Source organism: Triturus cristatus, chromosome 2_2 (assembly GCF_964204655.1).
Source record: "Triturus cristatus chromosome 2_2, aTriCri1.1, whole genome shotgun sequence".
Lineage (NCBI taxonomy): Eukaryota > Metazoa > Chordata > Amphibia > Caudata > Salamandridae > Triturus > Triturus cristatus.
In genome coordinates, this window is record NC_140582.1 from 610,969,538 (window position 1) to 610,986,723 (window position 17,186).

General features: G+C 50.6%; 1 protein-coding gene across 2 annotated transcripts in view; it reads left to right on the forward strand.

Annotated features, from left to right (window-relative positions):
• The window catches only part of TLL1 (tolloid like 1), a 416,213-nt gene that overhangs the window by 152,968 nt on the left and 246,059 nt on the right, over nucleotides 1–17,186 (forward strand). The gene's annotated exons all lie outside the window — the stretch shown is intronic.

Genomic DNA, 17,186 nt, shown 5'->3' on the forward strand with positions numbered 1-17,186 from the left:
CAAGGTAGATTCTGCTCTCGTCAGCAACCTGGATCCTCACTAAAGGTCATAAAAGAAGTTTCATATCTCAGTGTGCCATTTGAGATAGCTCGTTACACCCCTTGCCAAGAATGTAGATTCACAGTACTTATGTTGATGACCAAGCTGGGTGCTACGTAACGTTTTGCAGCGTGAATCCTTTTCTGGATTCTCATGTTGTGCATCACTCCGCCATCTAATGGTTGGGTCCGGAATTGTCCCCCTCCCCCCCCCCCCTGTTTTGGGCGTTGTCGACCACCATTAGGTGCCAGGTACGTCCCCTATGTGACATCATATGGTGCCCTGGAGGTTGTTGTGCATGGTAGCCATCTTCAGATTCTTTTTTCACTGTTGGGTCTGGAAGCAAGACGGGACGTTCCAAAGTTTTTCAGAAAATTACCAAAAGAAGAGTCGAGACCATTCACATCGCAACCGGAGAGCAAAGCTTAACTCCGACAGCGACACCCCCAATACCGAAGACATCAAGGGTCGACAAATGACGAGGTAGGGGCCATGGAAAATACCCCTTTAAAATTCTGCCCGAGTGCCATCACAAATTCAAACAACGCGATCCACACGACGTGTGCAACCTCTTTCTGCCCAAAGACCACAAGTACAAAAAAGACTGTGAGGCCTGCGCTGTGTTCCAGCCGAAAACTCTCAGGACACACTGAAAGCAGAGAGAGGCCCACTACCCAACGATGTCCCAGGCATCGAAAAAACCTTCCATGAAGGACCTAGGCTTTTCCAGTGATGAAGAGGACCAGGGAGTTCCTGCAGAATCGATGCACAAAGGATCGGAAGTCGAAATTCTAGAGGAAGACTCCGAAAAAACCCACGCCCACAAAAAGATGGCAAAGGATACAGAGAAGAAGACTGATAAGGTAAGACACCATACACATCCGTCGGAACCAAAGGGCCACGATAATAAGATAGCCTAAGGCAGCCCCGATGCCGAAGGAAAAGGTGACCGAAGGCCAGCCACGATCCAAAGAACCCCACGGAACCATACCAAGGTACGCAGATGAGGGAAAATTGCACAAGGCGCTGAAAACAAGGGTCGAACACGAACCCCCGAAGGAAACCGCGACACCGTCGAAACCAGAGGCAAGCATGAGCAAGAAAAGAAAATCTCCGGTCTCAGACGCCGAGAGAGCACTCAAAGTCGAGAAGAAAAGGAAACGGCTCAAAGTCGAAATTGCGACGCTGCTCCAGAAAAAGAAGGAGTTCGACGCCTCACTCATGGAATTCCAAATTCCTAAGATCCCCGTCGCCGGACAATGTCGACGCAGAAGGTGCGGAAGATGCCGAAGGGGAAGGAGAGGAGATTCTCGAGTCACCTCCAACCCCCGAACCTCGCGATGAAGATCTCGAAGAAGACATCGAGACTCCAGAAGAGGAGGAAGCCTCTGAAAATTTTGAGGACACTTGGAACGACCTCGACACTTAAAGCTCAGAGGTGGATATATGCCCTAGAAGGCATCCCCACCAGATGACATAGCCTTCTACAACGGCCTAGTAAAAAGGGCAACTGACGCTTTAGGAGTTCCCCTTGAAGAGGAAAAGGGAGACACATGCTTCCTTTTAGAAACTCTAGCTCCTGCCAACAAGGGGATACAATACCTACCAATGCTACCAAGCATCTTGGACCAAGGCAAATAAGCCTTTACAGAGCCAGCCTCAAGCAAGGGGGTAACACCAAGGGTCGAAAAGAAGTACAAACCTTCTTCCAAGGACCCTAAGTATATCCAGGGAAATACAGTGCCTAACTCCATCATTGTTACCGCGGCCAGGAGAAGAGCAAATGCCCTCTCTAACAGTGGACCACCCCCAGAGAAAGAAAGCAAACGTATGGATATGGTAGGCAGAAAAATAAAAAAGGAAGCAACGAAGCAGTGGGGCATCGCAAACTCTAATGCCCTGCTGAACAGATATGGACACCAGCAATGGGATGACATTGAAGAGCTCATCAACAAGGATGTATGTCGTTACAACGCACACTTTTACAACGCATGCACTTACAACGCATTTTTTACAACGCAAAATCCATTACAACGCATTGCATTACAACGCATGACACTACAACGTATTTTAAAAAACTACCTTTACAACGCATTCCATTACAACGCATACTACCTTTACAACGCATACCATTACAACGCATAATATTAAATTGCATTTAAGGTAAGTATTAGATAGTATAGGGGTAAAAATTACTTTTCTAACTCCAGGGGGTGCAACAGTAGGGTAAGTGTTGGATAGTATAGGGGTAAAAATTACTATTCTAACTCCAGGGGGTGCAACAGTAGGGTAAGTGTTGGATAGTATAGGGGTAAAAATTACTATTCTAACTCCAGGGGGTGCAACAGTAGGGTAAGTGTTGGATAGTATAGGGGTAAAAATTACTATTCTAACTCCAGGGGGTGCAACAGTAGGGTAAGTGTTGGATAGTATAGGGGTAACAATTACTATTCTAACTCCAGGGGGTGCAACAGTAGGGTAAGTGTTGGATAGTATAGGGGTAAAAATTACTATTCTAACTCCAGGGGGTGCAACAGTAGGGTAAGTGTTGGATAGTATAGGGGTAAAAAATGCTATTCTAACTCCAGGGGGTGCAACAGTAGGGTAAGTGTTGGATAGTATAGGGGTAAAAATTACTATTCTAACTCCAGGGGGTGCAACAGTAGGGTAAGTGTTGGATAGTATAGGGGTAAAAATTACTATTCTAACTCCAGGGGGTGCAACAGTAGGGTAAGTGTTGGATAGTATAGGGGTAAAAATTACTATTCTAACTCCAGGGGGTGCAACAGTAGGGTAAGTGTTGGATAGTATAGGGGTAAAAATTACTATTCTAACTCCAAGGGGTGCAACAGTAGGGTAAGTGTTGGATAGTATAGGGGTAAAAATTACTATTCTAACTCCAGGGGGTGCAACAGTAGGGTAAGTGTTGTATAGTGTAGTGTAATATTATGCGTTGTAATGGTATGCGTTGTAAAGGTAGTATGCGTTGTAATGGAATGCGTTGTAAAGGTAGTTTTAAAAAATGCGTTGTAGTGTCATGCGTTGTAATGGAATGCGTTGTAATGGATTTTGCGTTGTAAAAAATGCGTTGTAAGTGTAGTGCGTTGTAAAAGTTGCGTTGTAAAGGTTGTTCCCCCATCAACAAGCTCCCTGAAGAGGACAAGAACATGGAAAAATCTATTGTCCAAGAAGGCAAAAACATCACTAACGCGTGCCTTAAATCAGCACTCGATGCAGCAGACACTGCCAGCAGACAGATGTGCACAGGCAACACTCTAAGAAGGTATGCCTGGCTTAGAATATCTTGTTTTAAGCAGGTGGTTCAAACCTCCATCATTAACAGACCATTTACAGGGGAGGCACTTTTGGGAAAGAAGTGTATGAATCTCTCCAGCAGATTAAGAAAGATAACGAAACTGCTAGAGCCATGGGAGCCCTACAACAAAGAGGTACCTTCAAAAGAGGAGGGTTTAACGGAAGAAAACCAACAGGAAGAGGAGCCTTTGTTCAGGGACAGCAAATGTCACATCAACAACAGGGCCAAGGAAATAGTCAACAAAGAAGCCAGCAAGCAGGATACCTGGGTTGGCAACAACAACCAAAGCAGTCCTTTCGAGGAAGAGGCAGAGGCAGAGGCAGAGGCCAGCCCTCTAGAGGAAGAGAGAATGTCTCAAATTGACTTCTGCAAAGGAAAAGACCTACACACAACACCAGTGGGAGGCAGAATATCACAGTACCTACAACAGTGGCGAAAGATCACCACAGACAATTGGATATTAAATTTGGGAGAATGTGGGTATTGCATAGAACTGACAAATACACCACAAGCAAGCCCACCAAAAATAAGGAGGTACCTCAAATCAGAACTCTTACAGTTAAATTAAAAAATCGAAGACCTTCTAAAAACAAGCAATAGAATTGGTACCAAAACAGGACATTTTCAAAGGAAACTACTCTCCGTATTTCTTAGTCCCCAAACAGGACCTATCACTAAGACCAATCCTGGACCTAAGGTTTATTAACAAATTCATCTTGACACAGCATTTCAAAATGACTACACTCCAGGAAAGGAGATTACATGGCAACAATAGATCTCAAGGATGCCTATTTACACATCCCCATGAACAAAAATCACAGAAAATATCTCCGGTTCCTACTCAAGGAAACACACTACCAATTCAAAGTACTCACTTTCGGGATAAAATCAGCACCATGTGTCTTCACCAAGTGCCTAGCCGCCGTCGTGGCACACCTGCGATAGGATGGATTGCACATGTACCCTTACCTGGACGACTGGCTTATAAAGGCAATTGGTGCACAGCTAACAACCGAATGAACTCAATCATTACACAAGAAACAGTGATCATATATCTCACTCACCTTCTTGACAGTCACATCAACTACTCAAGCATTAAGGTACACCTCGCTGCCATCGTAGCTTACACCAGAGGAAAATCATGCAAAACGGTTCCTAGAGGGGTCTAAAAATTGCGCCCCCTAGACCAGCTCCAGTCCCTATGTGGAGTTGAAATACAGTGCTCACATGACTTAAGACATAACCATTTGAGCCCATGCATAAGGCAGACCTCAAACACATCTCTTTAAAGACAGCATTTCTTATTGCCATCACATCCTTGCGAAGAGTAAGTGAGTTACAAGCGCTAACCATACAAGAACCATACATGCAAATCCATAAGAACAAGGTTATTTTAAAAACTAACACACAATTCCTACCGATGATGGATAAGAAGCTGGACAGAAGTGGGGGGGCGTGGCTTGGCAGCCGACGGGCATGGACGCGTGAGCGACGAGCTCCGCATCCAGCCCAGCCATTAATCCTGAGACGAGTGTTCCCCGGGCGGTTTGACGCTCCCGGAGGGCTCCCCCTGCCACCTCGGGACCCCTGGAGCAGTCGGACGGAGCGGACCGCGGCGCAGTGGGCGGACGCAGCGACGGAAAGGTGACGGAGGCGGGCGGCCGCCGGCCATCTTGGGCGGCCTCTGAGGGGACGGGAAGCAGCGGCCCACAGTGCTGGCGGAGCGGGCCGGAAGTGAGGCTGCATCGGCCGCGAGCACCGGAAGTGCCGGCCTGGTCCTGCTGGAGAGTGGCGGCGGGGATCACCCTCGGTGCGAAGCTTGGAGCTGAGGAGCCAGCAGTAGAGAGTGACCTAGAGGCGGTGGCTGCATAACGGAGCAGTGGCGACACGGCGGAAGGCTCTGGGCTGGTGGCGGCGAAGGAGGACCTGGGCCTGGGGCGCCCGCAGCGAGACGCCACATGCTAGGTGGGCCAACACGGTGGGTGCAGTGACCCCTTGGTGGTAGCGGCTTGACTGCCCACCGGCAGCGAACGGGCGGTTCTGGCCCCTGGGTGGTGCAACGATCCCGACGCCGCTCGGAGGACGGTGGAGAGGGCCGGACGCGGCCCTGGACTCAGCGGCTCTAGCGGCGACTGGTGGCCTCCCCGCTGAGGAGCCTGGTGAGCAGAAGGAGGGCGCTGGTCTCCCGGTGGACTGCAGGCACGGTGGAGCGGGCCCCTGGGGCCGACGAGGGGGTGCGCTGCCCGCAGGTCTGGGGAGCGGCCCGGAGGCCGCCTGGGGAGAGCCTATCGGACGCACCGCCTGGTCGGGAGCATGGTCAAGCCACGACTCAAGCCGGGAGGGCAGTCGGTGGAGTCGGCGGGGGACCCTACCGGTGGCGGCAGGGGTGGCGCTGGCGCCGAATCTGCGGCGGGCCTACAGCAGCGACAGCTTGACCAGATCTTGCAGGCCATAGCGGACACAAAAACGGCGCTGCAGAATGATATCGCCCAGGTATCCTCGGACCTGGGGCTGCTCCGGGCGGATCACAGGAAGCTGGTGGACAGGGTCAAGACCACAGAGGACAGGATGGACCTGGTGGAGCCAGCGCAGAAGGTATTGGAGGGTCAGACAGCGGATCTCCTACGGCGAGTGGTGACTTTGGAAAAGAGGGCCGAGGATGCTGAAGGGCGCAACCGCCGCAATAACATTCGCGTAGTCGGGCTACCGGAAAAGATCGAAGGGGGAGATATGATAACCTACCTGGAGACCTGGCTGCAGGAGGTGGTGGCGCCCGAGGGACTCACGCGGTTCTTTACTCTGGAGAGGGCGCATAGGGTACCGGCCCGCCCCCCGGACCCGGGCAGGCCGCCCCGGCCGGTGGTGGCCCGACTGCTGCATTACAAGGACCGGGACATTATCCTTCAGAGGGCCAGAACTTCGGGACCCTATCAGGTAGAGAACGCTCGGGTCTCTATTTACCCGGATTACCCCATGGAGGTTCAGCGCAGACGTACCTCATTCCTGGCGGTGAAGAGAGCACTGCGGGAAGAGGGGCTGCAATATTGTTTGTTGTTCCCGGCCCGTCTCCGAGTGGTGATGGATGGGGAAGCTGTCTTCTTCACTGACCCTGCAGCAGCCTGGAGTTGGTTGGAGTCGGCCAGGCCCCGAGCGACGGCGCATGATGCCGGAGAGGGGCCACGGGGTACTCCGACGAAGGCCCGTCGCACCAGACGCAACAGGGCGAGGACAGCGGGGGCCCGATCTCCGGGTGCGTCCCAGACGGCACTGGAGAGGCGAGCCGCGCTGCGGGCGGTCTCTGTGATCTCCGGGGCCACGGCCTCCCAGCCCAGCGAGGATTCGGGCTCTGGGAAGGGCACGGAGGACTCCCATTCGGATGGCGCTGTCGACGAAGTGGAGGAGCTGCCAGATGTTACCCCGGGGACGGCAGATGGAATGTTGGACGCTTGAAGGTTGGGGGAGTGCTTGGGCCCTGAACTAAGGGACTTGGGTTGGGAGGACTGGGTACGTGTGGAGAGGGACACTGCTTTGGGCTCGCTGGGGCCTACGGAGGGCCGAATAGCGGGTGGCGCCCATAGCTGGACGGTCTGGAGATTCTGGGGGACCCCGGGGGTGGGGGTGGGGAGCCTGCGGGGGATGGACTGCTGGGGGGGGTGACATTGATGGAGTCTGGGCATGGATGCTTTGGGGAGGACCACTGTCAACCCGTCAGGCGTAGAGTCACCACCTCAACCTCACGGACATAGTGAGACTCTGGTGGCTACCAGAGTATTTGGTTTCTGTTTGGGGGAGTATTTGGATGGGTGACTGCGGTTTAGAGCCTGTTCTGGGGAGGGGTGGGGATTCGGGGAGTTGGGGTGTTTTAGGGTGTCAAGGGATTGTCAGTGTGCCTCGGAGGGGTAGGATGGGATGGTTGGTCCGACGATGGGATGGGGACCCCCCTTGAATTGAGAATTGTGACTTGGAATGTGAGAGGGCTCACCTCTATGGTGAAGAGACATAAAATCCATGCATACTTAGTACGGAGAGGGGTCCAGGTAGCCTTCCTTCAGGAGACCCACTTGGATAAAGAGGAGGGGAAGGCATTGCAGCGGCGCTGGCGGGGCCAACTATACTACACCACCTTCTCGAGGTTTGCTCGGGGGGCCCTGATCTGGGTGAGAGCGGGTGTCCCTTTCCAACCCCTGATGACATTGGTGGACCCGGAGGGCAGGTTTGTGGCAGTGCAGGGGCGGCTGGATGGGAGGGACTTGAGCATGTGTAGTGTATATGCCCCTAATGTAGACCAGGCGGCGTTTTTCTCCAGGCTGTCAGGGCAGTTGGCGGCGTATTTGACGGGGCCGGTTGTGCTGGGAGGGGACTTTAATTCTGTCACGGATGTGGAGTTGGATAGATCCCACCCCCCCCTGGCACAGTCGGCGGTGCGTCGGGTGGCCACTGCTCGGAGTAGCTGGCAGGGCACCTGGGGTCTAGTGGATACCTGGCGTGCTCATCACCCGCAGGACAGGGATTACTCATTTTATTCTGCCCCCCATGAGCTGTATGTCAGATTGGATGGTATATTGTGCTCCTCGGACGTCCAACCGCTGATGCGACATAGTGAGTATCTAGCGAAAACTCTCTCGGATCATAACCCCTGTCTGGGGGTGTTGCAGTGGTCCAGGCAGCGGCAAGCTATTCCCACGTGGCGTCTTAACCCTCTGCTCCTGGAGGACCCGGTCTTCCGGGCTGAGGTTAGCGACTGCTTAACACAATATTTCGAGCGAAACTCGGGTACGACGGCAAGCCGGGCGACGGAATGGGACGCGCTCAAGGCGGTGGTCAGGGGGGTCTGTATCTCGTCCACGGCTGGGGTGAGGAAGTCGCTGCTGAAGGAGGTGGAGGGGGCGGAGGCCCTGCTGCGGGCGGCGGAACTGGCGCATCAGTCGGGGACCGGAGAGCTGGCTGCGGTCGCTGAGGCGCGCGAGGCGGTGGCGGTGCAGGTGGAGAGGCTCCGCTGCTTTGACCATAAAGGCTACCTAATGAGAGCGCACGCGGAGCGTGATAAGGTGGGATCCCTTTTGGCTTGGTTGGCGAACCCGGCGGCCCGGGGGGAACCGATACTGGCCCTGGCTGACGCGGGGGGCGCCCCGGTGTATTCCCAGAAGGGGATAAATCAGCAGTTCGCTGGCTATTATGCTGGGTTATACGACAGCACCATGGCGGGGGAGCCAGAGGGCCTAGCGGACTTCTTGTTGGAGGCCCGCCTGCCTCGCCTAGACCCGGAGGTGGGGAAAGAACTTGGCGGTGCCATTTCGCTGGGTGAAATTCGGGCGGCGATTCGACATATGGCGCGCCGGAAAACCCCGGGGGCGGATGGGCTGCCTGTCGAGTTCTATGCGGCGTTTTCGGACCTGTTGGCCCCACAGCTGCAGGCCCTCTACGGCGAAGCTTGGCGACGTGGGCGTCTACCCGCCTCTGCTCGGGAGGCGATTGTGATCCCCTTATTAAAGCCCGGAGGGAAGGCCGACGCGCACATGGCTTATCGGCCGCTCTCCATGTTGACGGTGGACTATAAGATATTGAGCAAGGTACTGGCGTCGCGCCTCCTGGGTCATATGGCCGCCTTAGTCCACCCGGATCAGGCGGGCTTCATTCCTCGACGTAGCACTGCCACTTCTGTGTGAAGGTTGCTGCGAGTGATGGAACTGGACCGGGAGGTCTTCCCGGAGGCCTGCACGCTGTCGGTCGACATAGAAAAGGCCTTCGACAGTGTGGAATGGCCTTATTTGTACCGAGTGTTGCGGGAGTTCGGTTTGGGGGAGGACTTTGTGCGCTGGACCTCGTTACTTTATAGCGAGGCTACAGCCCGGGTGAAGACAGGGGTCACTATATCGGCCTCCTACCATGTCCGGAGGGGGACGAGACAGGGGTGTTCCCTCTCCCCCTTGCTGTTCGCGCTGGCCATTGAACCATTGGCGGCTCATGCCCGACGAGGGGGTGCGTATGTAGGGGTGGCCTTGCGGGAGGATACGCATTATATCTCCCTCTATGCGGACGATCTACTGATGTTCTTGGAGGACACGGCGGGTGCACTGGAGGGAGCGGTGGCCTTATTGGAGGTGTTTGGTCGGCTGTCCGGGCTTAAGGTCAATTGGCGTAAAACCTGTTTGTTCCCGCTGTCGCGAGGGGGACAGCCCCCGCAGGCGTTAGGCCAAATCCGCTGGGAAGGCAGCTGTCTCCGATATCTGGGGGTTAACATCTATCATACCCAGGCTGATTTGCTGGACGGTAATGTGGGTAGGGCGCTTCGTGGCCTAAGGGGTAGTATGGGATTTTGGAAAACGCTCCCGCTCTCGTGTGCTGGGAGGGTGGCGCTGCTGAAAATGGTGGCGCTGCCGCGGCTCCTTTACTATTTTCGCACCCTTCCAATATGGATCCCAGCGTCGTTTTTTGCGGCACTGCGGGTACTCACCACGAGCTTCATTTGGGGGTCGGGAAGGCGTCGAGTGGCGCTGACCACCTTGCGGCGACCGCGGGCGGAGGGAGGCTTGGCGGCTCCGGACTTCGAATGGTATTATCTGGCGGCCCAGCTCCAGTGGCTCACACAGGCGGTGGCCAGGGAGTACAGGGGCCCGGACGGTCCCCAGGGCAGGCTAATCCCGCGCCACGTGCTGGCCTTTATAGTCCTTCACCAGAGGCTGGACCTCGCCCAGCTCACCATGGAGGAACGTACCCTCCGGTTATGTTGGAATAGATGCCAGAGAAAGGCCGCCATAGTTCACCCCTATGCCCCTGAGATCCCTCTGGGGATGTGCACGGCGTTCCCGCATGGAGGAGACTGGTCGGGGTTGGCGGTCTGGGAGGAAATGGGGGTCCAGATGGTAGGGGATCTATTTCGAGAGGGAGTACTGCTGCCTTTCCAAGACTTGCAGGACTCTTATGGGCTTCCGCGGGGAGACTTCCTGCTCCATGCGGCCTTGGTGGCAAGCCTTCAGAGGCATTGGAATGTGGGGCTGTCGGAGCCCCCGACTGCCACGGGTTGCCAATATGTGGTGATGGCGGCGGGGACGACCAAGGCCATCACATGCCTTTATCGTAGGCTGTCAACGGAGAGCCTCCCCCCATTGGGCGCCTTGAGGGGAAAGTGGGAGGCGGACCTGGGGAAGGAGATCCCTGAATCCACATGGTCCACGCTGGTGCGGAGGGCATGGAAGGGGACGAGGAATGCCAGGTTCCAGCTTGTCCAGTTTTTTACACTACACAGAGCGTACCTGACGCCGGCAAAGGTTTTACAATATTTCGGGGGAGCGCACTCTCAGTGTCCGCGGTGCGGGGCGGACGGAGCAGACTTTCGACACATGTTTTGGGCCTGTAGGCAGTTGGGGGACTACTGGGAAGCGGTGGTGGAGTGCCTGAACCAGGTTACGGATCGCTCCATTGGTCCGGAGATGGGCACCTGCTTGCTGCTTTGGTTCCCCCACACCCGTCGCACGAAGGTCACGAGCAAATTCTATGATCTAGGGCTGATATTGGCCAAGAGGGAATTGACGCTGCACTGGAAATCCCGGGGGAGACCCAGTTTCCTGCGCTGGAGATCAGCCCTGGAGCGCTGGGCGGGGGCCGAGGGCACGCTCCGGGTGCAACTGGCCCTCCGGCGAGATGACGAAAAAGCGCTAGCGACAGCCCGGGCGTGGGAAGCGTTGGTGGTAGAACTCCAGGGGCTGATGTCCGAGCCGGGGGAGGAAGGGAGCGGGCCTGATGAGGAAGTGGTAGTGGGGAGTGGGGAGTAGTGGAGGCGACTGGCGGGCCCTGACCGACTGCACTCTGGATAGGGTTGGGGGGGAAGGTATTGTGGCTGTAGGGAGAGGTGGGGCTCCTGTATTGCATTGATTGAGGGGAGGGGAAGCATCGAGCGTGGGACCGGGGTAGCAGACGGGGGCACACTGACAGAGGGTGGGGGGCGGGGGGGGGAAGGGGCCGGGTGGGACAGCTGAGTGGAAATGCTGGTATATGTGGGGTATTTCCTGACTGGGCGGGGATTGAGAGCTGGTTGTTGTATTGCTGTGTATGAAAACAATAAAAAATGTTTCAACAAAAAAAAGAAGCTGGACAGAAGTGGCCACCTAGCAATAGAGGGGAATTGACAGACATCTTTGGCCGTGTTTGTTGATGTATACATAATGTGTAATACCTGGAGATGGTGTAACACCACAGGCTGGGCCTATTCTTACTTTTCTTGTCCACACAGAACCTTCTCATACCTAGACTACTTCTTCCAATGATCACTAAGTTCGACAGAGTAAGAAATGCTTGAATGGATGCAAGACAGCTGTTTCATGCACCCTATGATTTGACTATTGTCAGTGGAACTAGGAGACAACTGGGTATGTTGTGCTGAAATGCATAATGGCTCTCTGAAGATGACCTGCTGGGTTATTGGATTTGCTTTCTTTCGTTCCTTTCATTGATTTTGTTTCATTTATATTTTTTCTGAGAAGTAACCCCCTAATAAAAGACCGATCAAGGTTCGAAATGCACTGGGGATTGATATACTGCTCATCATGAAAGAAATAGTCCATAAGCCCATTACAAATACATTTTTGAGAAAATGAATAAATGTGCAATTTCATGAAAGACTATCTTGAAAAAATGTGTGGAATTTGTGCCGTCATGTCCATTAGATAACAAGAAGTTATACATTTGAGAATACATTCAAGCAAAACAGAACAAAAAGTAAAGAGAAACTCTTCTGGGACCATTAGTAGCGCAGGCGGGTGACACTGTTCAAGGAAAGGAACGTAGAGGACCCATTTGACCCGTTCTCATTTTGTATGCCAACTCATAACATTATAAAATTGATGAATCATTCTTTTGTGAATGCTTACTTCTGGGTAATAATTTAGATGTCTGAGACAATCTTAAAATTATAATCATGAATAAACATGGAAGAAAACAGCCCATAGGAGCAACAAAGACATCCTTAATGCAAGCCTTTGATGTAAGTTCAAATTTGATGATTATGTGTATGTCATAATAACTTTCATGAAGATAATGAGAATGTATTATCCCTCCCATTATGATTTATAGGAGACAGCTGTATTTCCCCCGATCATTCATGCCTTTTGGTACCAATGTGTCCAATTTTTTAATCCAATAGGTTTGTTTGCGTAGCAGTTCTTTTCTATTATCAATGTCATTCTGAATTTTCACCGTCTCCATTACTGTAAAGCGTAGCTGACTGGGTATTAAAATGTAACGCTACTGTGTATATTTCATTCCTTGTTCGAATACCACTCTTATGTTCAGTTATTCTTACTTTAATTTTCCACTCCATTTTGTGCACAGATGCAAACCCACATGGGCATTTCAACATGTAAATCACGTTTTTTGTTTTGCAGGTAGCATTGGTTCTTAGTTTGATCTTTGTACTTTTAGAGGGATGAGTTATTTCTGTGCCCTTAATTATACTGTTGCGATTACTCCAATTTAAATATGGGTTGGTGCCTTTGTATCTGATTTCCGTATCATTTTGATTGACATCAACCGTTTTGGAATACGATAATTCTTTCAAGTTCCTAGATCATTCATAAGCAAACAACGGTGGTTGCTATAAAAATCTCTTGAAATCTGGTTCCGTTTGCAAAACTGGGCAATGTTTTAGGACAATTCTCTTTATTTTGGAACTTCTAGTGGAATACTTTGATACAAATACCACTCTTGATGAGTCACTTACTAGTTAGTTGTTTTCTAATAAGTGTGATCTGCTTTTATTATTCTCCCTGTGACTGCTTCCTGAATAGTCTTTTCTGGATATTTTTTCACTTTGAATTTTCTACACATTTCGCTTTTCCTTTATTCATATTTATCTGCGTCTGAAACAATTCTCTTTATTCCTAGTAATTGTGAATATGGTAAGTGGTTTTTTAAGTCACGCTGGTGAAGGCTATTGATGTGTAACAAATTATTAGATTGGTGGGTTATACATAGATATTAGTACTCATTTAGTTCTCATTTAAGGTAATTTCCACATCCAGAAATGTTATTCGACTTTCCCTGATTTTATGTGTGAATCCTATCTGGTTGTTGATAGAATTCAAGCTGGCAATTGCTTCTATCAACTCTCTACTGGTTCCTTTCCATAAACGGAATATATCGTCGATATACCTCCAATAAGGTGTCAAATTTTTTGGCCAACTCTTTAAGGACAGAATATGATCTTGTTCAAATTTCTTTATGAACATATTAGCATAGCACAGAGCTGCCCATTTGCCCATGGAAGCTCGTGTGAGCTGAAGATATTTGTTGCCCACTGAAAATAACTATGGTATAATGTGAAATGCGTAAGTTCCATTAGAAACACTCCGAAGCAGAGGTTGCCAACCTTTTCATTAGTGAGAGCTACTTTTGATCATGGAAAACCATTGTGAACTACTGAAGGCGAAGCAACTCATGCATTGTTATCAGACACCCTGAAGCCCAGCTTCATTGATTAAGTGTAATATCCATGGAACCAGTTAGTATGGTTTGAACAAAATACTTGAGCTAGTGGAACCATGACAGGGCTGTTATGTGTGACAGTAAGATCGTGGTCATCAGGGATGTATGAACATGTGTACATAGGAAGGGAATATATTTGTATGGGTGACTGAGAACCTGTGTAATATGCACTTGTGGCACAGGGCATACCTTTCACCATATATAGCTATGTTACATGTATAACACAAAAATCCAACTATTTTTTTAAATGGGGAAAAAGTTCAAGTGCAGAAAATGTTCTGCACAAATATTCATGATTTAGAGCATTTTTCTGCATTAAAAAATTTCTCCCACTTAAAATAATGGCTGTATTTTTCAGTTATAAATATGACACTGTGACTACCAACCTCTGGAAGCAAGACACCTACTGTATGTAAAGGTGACACTTTGCATGGGAGAAAATGAAACTGAAGAGTTAACTTTATGTTTATGTGTATTCCATAAAACTCATCATTGAGACTTTCTTCCATTTTCAGGTGTCATATTTACAAACAGCAGGCAGCTTGCTTGCAGTGGTCTGTAGAAACAGTGCCAAATTTATAACAGAAACAAATACAACTATTTGTTTAAATGGGAGGAATTTGGAGAAATACATTGAGACTTGATGTTACATAAAACATTTTTTTCCATAAAAACAACAACAATATTTTTCAGTTATAAATATGGCACAGTGTCTACTGGCCACTGGGAGCAAGAGGCCTGCTGTTTATAAATGCTACACATTCTGAAACATCATTTTGTTCTGATTCTTCAATATTGAGTTGACTTTTATTTAAGAGTCAAATACCTCAGTGTATCAGTTTTTAGGTCGAGCCTAGTGCAGCGCCCATGCGCTGCTCTGCTCGACTTTATGTAAGGGCTTCTGAAAGCTCACCACACTCTTGTGCGTGTGTTTTTGTTTGTGTCATAGGGTATTAGGCTTTGCGTGCGTCTTTCTTAGAAAGACAGCACGTAATTAGGCAAAGGCGGGTGCATGTCCCGCCTTTGCTCCGCCCACGGCCTATTGCTTGCGGTTACCCGCACAGGCCACATCTGTTTTCTATTATATGTTTTCTATTATCGTGCCAAGACATGGGCGCGGTTGAGGGGGACAAAACAAACGATTGCCACAAGTTATGTGTTATATCATTCTATTGTGATGCATTTTAGGGCTATCATATGACTAAAAAAACAAGAGCCGTTCAGTTTGTTAGAAAAAACAAGTGTAAACACGGAGTCGAAGCCCCTCTGCAGCGTGTCAGGGATCTGTGCAACAGCGGTTTCTCGAGTTGAAAGGCGGTGGGTTTTAGTTGCAGGCGTCGATGCAAATGCTGCGGTAAACATAGGAAATCTGCCTAATTAAACAGTCTGCTCATCCAGGCACGAGCGGTGCGTCCCCTCTGAGCCTCTGAAACACCTCTAAAGAGCCCAGACTGCGCGATGAAAGGGAAACAGGCTTTATCTTCATCACAACGGGCGGTTTTGTTCCACATCCCAGATCTGAACCGACAGACGGATTTGGGGAGTGGCGAAAATTTCTCAATTTATGATAATAAGCACTTCACGGAAGAGGGGCGAGTGCCGTGAAAGCGCGGGCTGCCGCTGCGCAATCACCGCTTTCAGGGCTTAACACGAAGGCCCCACTGGAAGGTCCCTCATCAAACTCTTCCGAGCCCGACGCTTGACCCAACATTGTGCTGCCGGACAGCGGGTCTGGGGACATTGTTCTCACATAAAACCCACCAATAACATGGATGCTGCACTTCCGAGGACGACTGCCCCGGACGCGCGGCGGCTGTGACGCACCAGGGGCTGGAGGCCTCGCTGCCGGGAGCAGAGGCCCGGCCCGCCCCAGCCGGAGACACTTCTCTGCCACCCTGAGGGTGACACGTCCGGGAGGGACTCAGTATGTGACATCTGACAGGGAGCTCTAGACCCTGGCCGGAAACGCATGGTGGCGGTTTACAGCGCATTACAGTCTTAAGCTGCACTCAGTGCGCCAGTTGCGTTCATGTTATCTTTTCTAGGGGAGGAGGTTGTGGAGTTCTATAGAAACCGCCTTAAAGTATAATCCGGAGATTTACCGGTAGGTAACGGCTAGCTATGTATTAGAGGGTTCACACACTTTTAGGGTAACAACAGTATGATAAAGTGGCCTACTGCACCTGCTGCACACATATTTCTGTCAGCAACAGGTGGTCCGCCACAGGTAAGAATGCCACCAAGACCCAGCCAGAAGCAACATCTCCGTGTGTCGAGGACATGAACTCCGGAAATATAATCCATGCATTCTTTTTATTCAAGCCTCCCAAACATGAGGCAAACGCACTTCATCTGGAAAAGTATTCAGATGAAGATTTAGATAAGGAACGTCTACGACAGTGCAGTCTTACCTACATTTACTGAACACTACACAGGCTGCTGGGCTCGGCGGTGCTTTGAGAAAACAAGCAGAACATGCGAAAGTGGAAGAAATTGCTGGAGGCAAGATGTCTGGGGGGTTATGCCAATGTACTACTTTTCGCGTGTGGTCTTCAATACTCAATTATCGGACCGTTGTCTTGCTCATAGATTTGTTTCTATTTAAATTGCACAGCAGCAGTTTCCCCTTTAAATTGGAAGAATTTCTGCCCTACAGTTTCTCACCTCGTTTATTGGCCAGTGCATCACTGTCGCTGCAGTAATAGGTATATTGACAATGCACATAACCCAACTTATTTTCTTGTCAGGAATGCGATTAAGCACCTCAAACAGGTTAGTCTGCTTCTCCAAGGCACAGACCCCTCTCTAGTGTTTTAAAACTGAGGTGTGCTGCAGCCGCATCACGCGCCCTCGCAGATTGGCCCTGGCTTGTAACATCTGCTGGGACCACGGCCATTTCTTGTCGGCTTTCACTCCGGTTCGCCGCGCGCTTTATGGCAGTGGAGTGAAGTCACCATAACAATGAAAAGTGGATCTCAGAGTCACACCTCTGCACGGCTGGGAGGAGGAGCTTCTTTGCAACTTTGCGTGATAGCAGGCGTTTGGAAATTCCGCCTTCTACAAAGTATGCGCTCCTTCTCTTTACTCCCACCAAACAAACAAGCATTGGCATAGCCAATAGGTCTCGCCTTAGGGACCTTATAAGTGTTTAGCCATGCAACAGTTGATGTTGTTGCACCAAGGATATTGTGCTGGATAACTAAACACTTATAAGGTCCCAAAGGCAAGACCTATTGGCTATGCCAATGCTTGTTCACTACTGTGCCCCAGCCTCGGTCATAAATCTGACTCAGCACTGCACATTATCAAGCCCTTCTATCTGCAGCCTGAGTGATAAAAATTTAAAATAAAC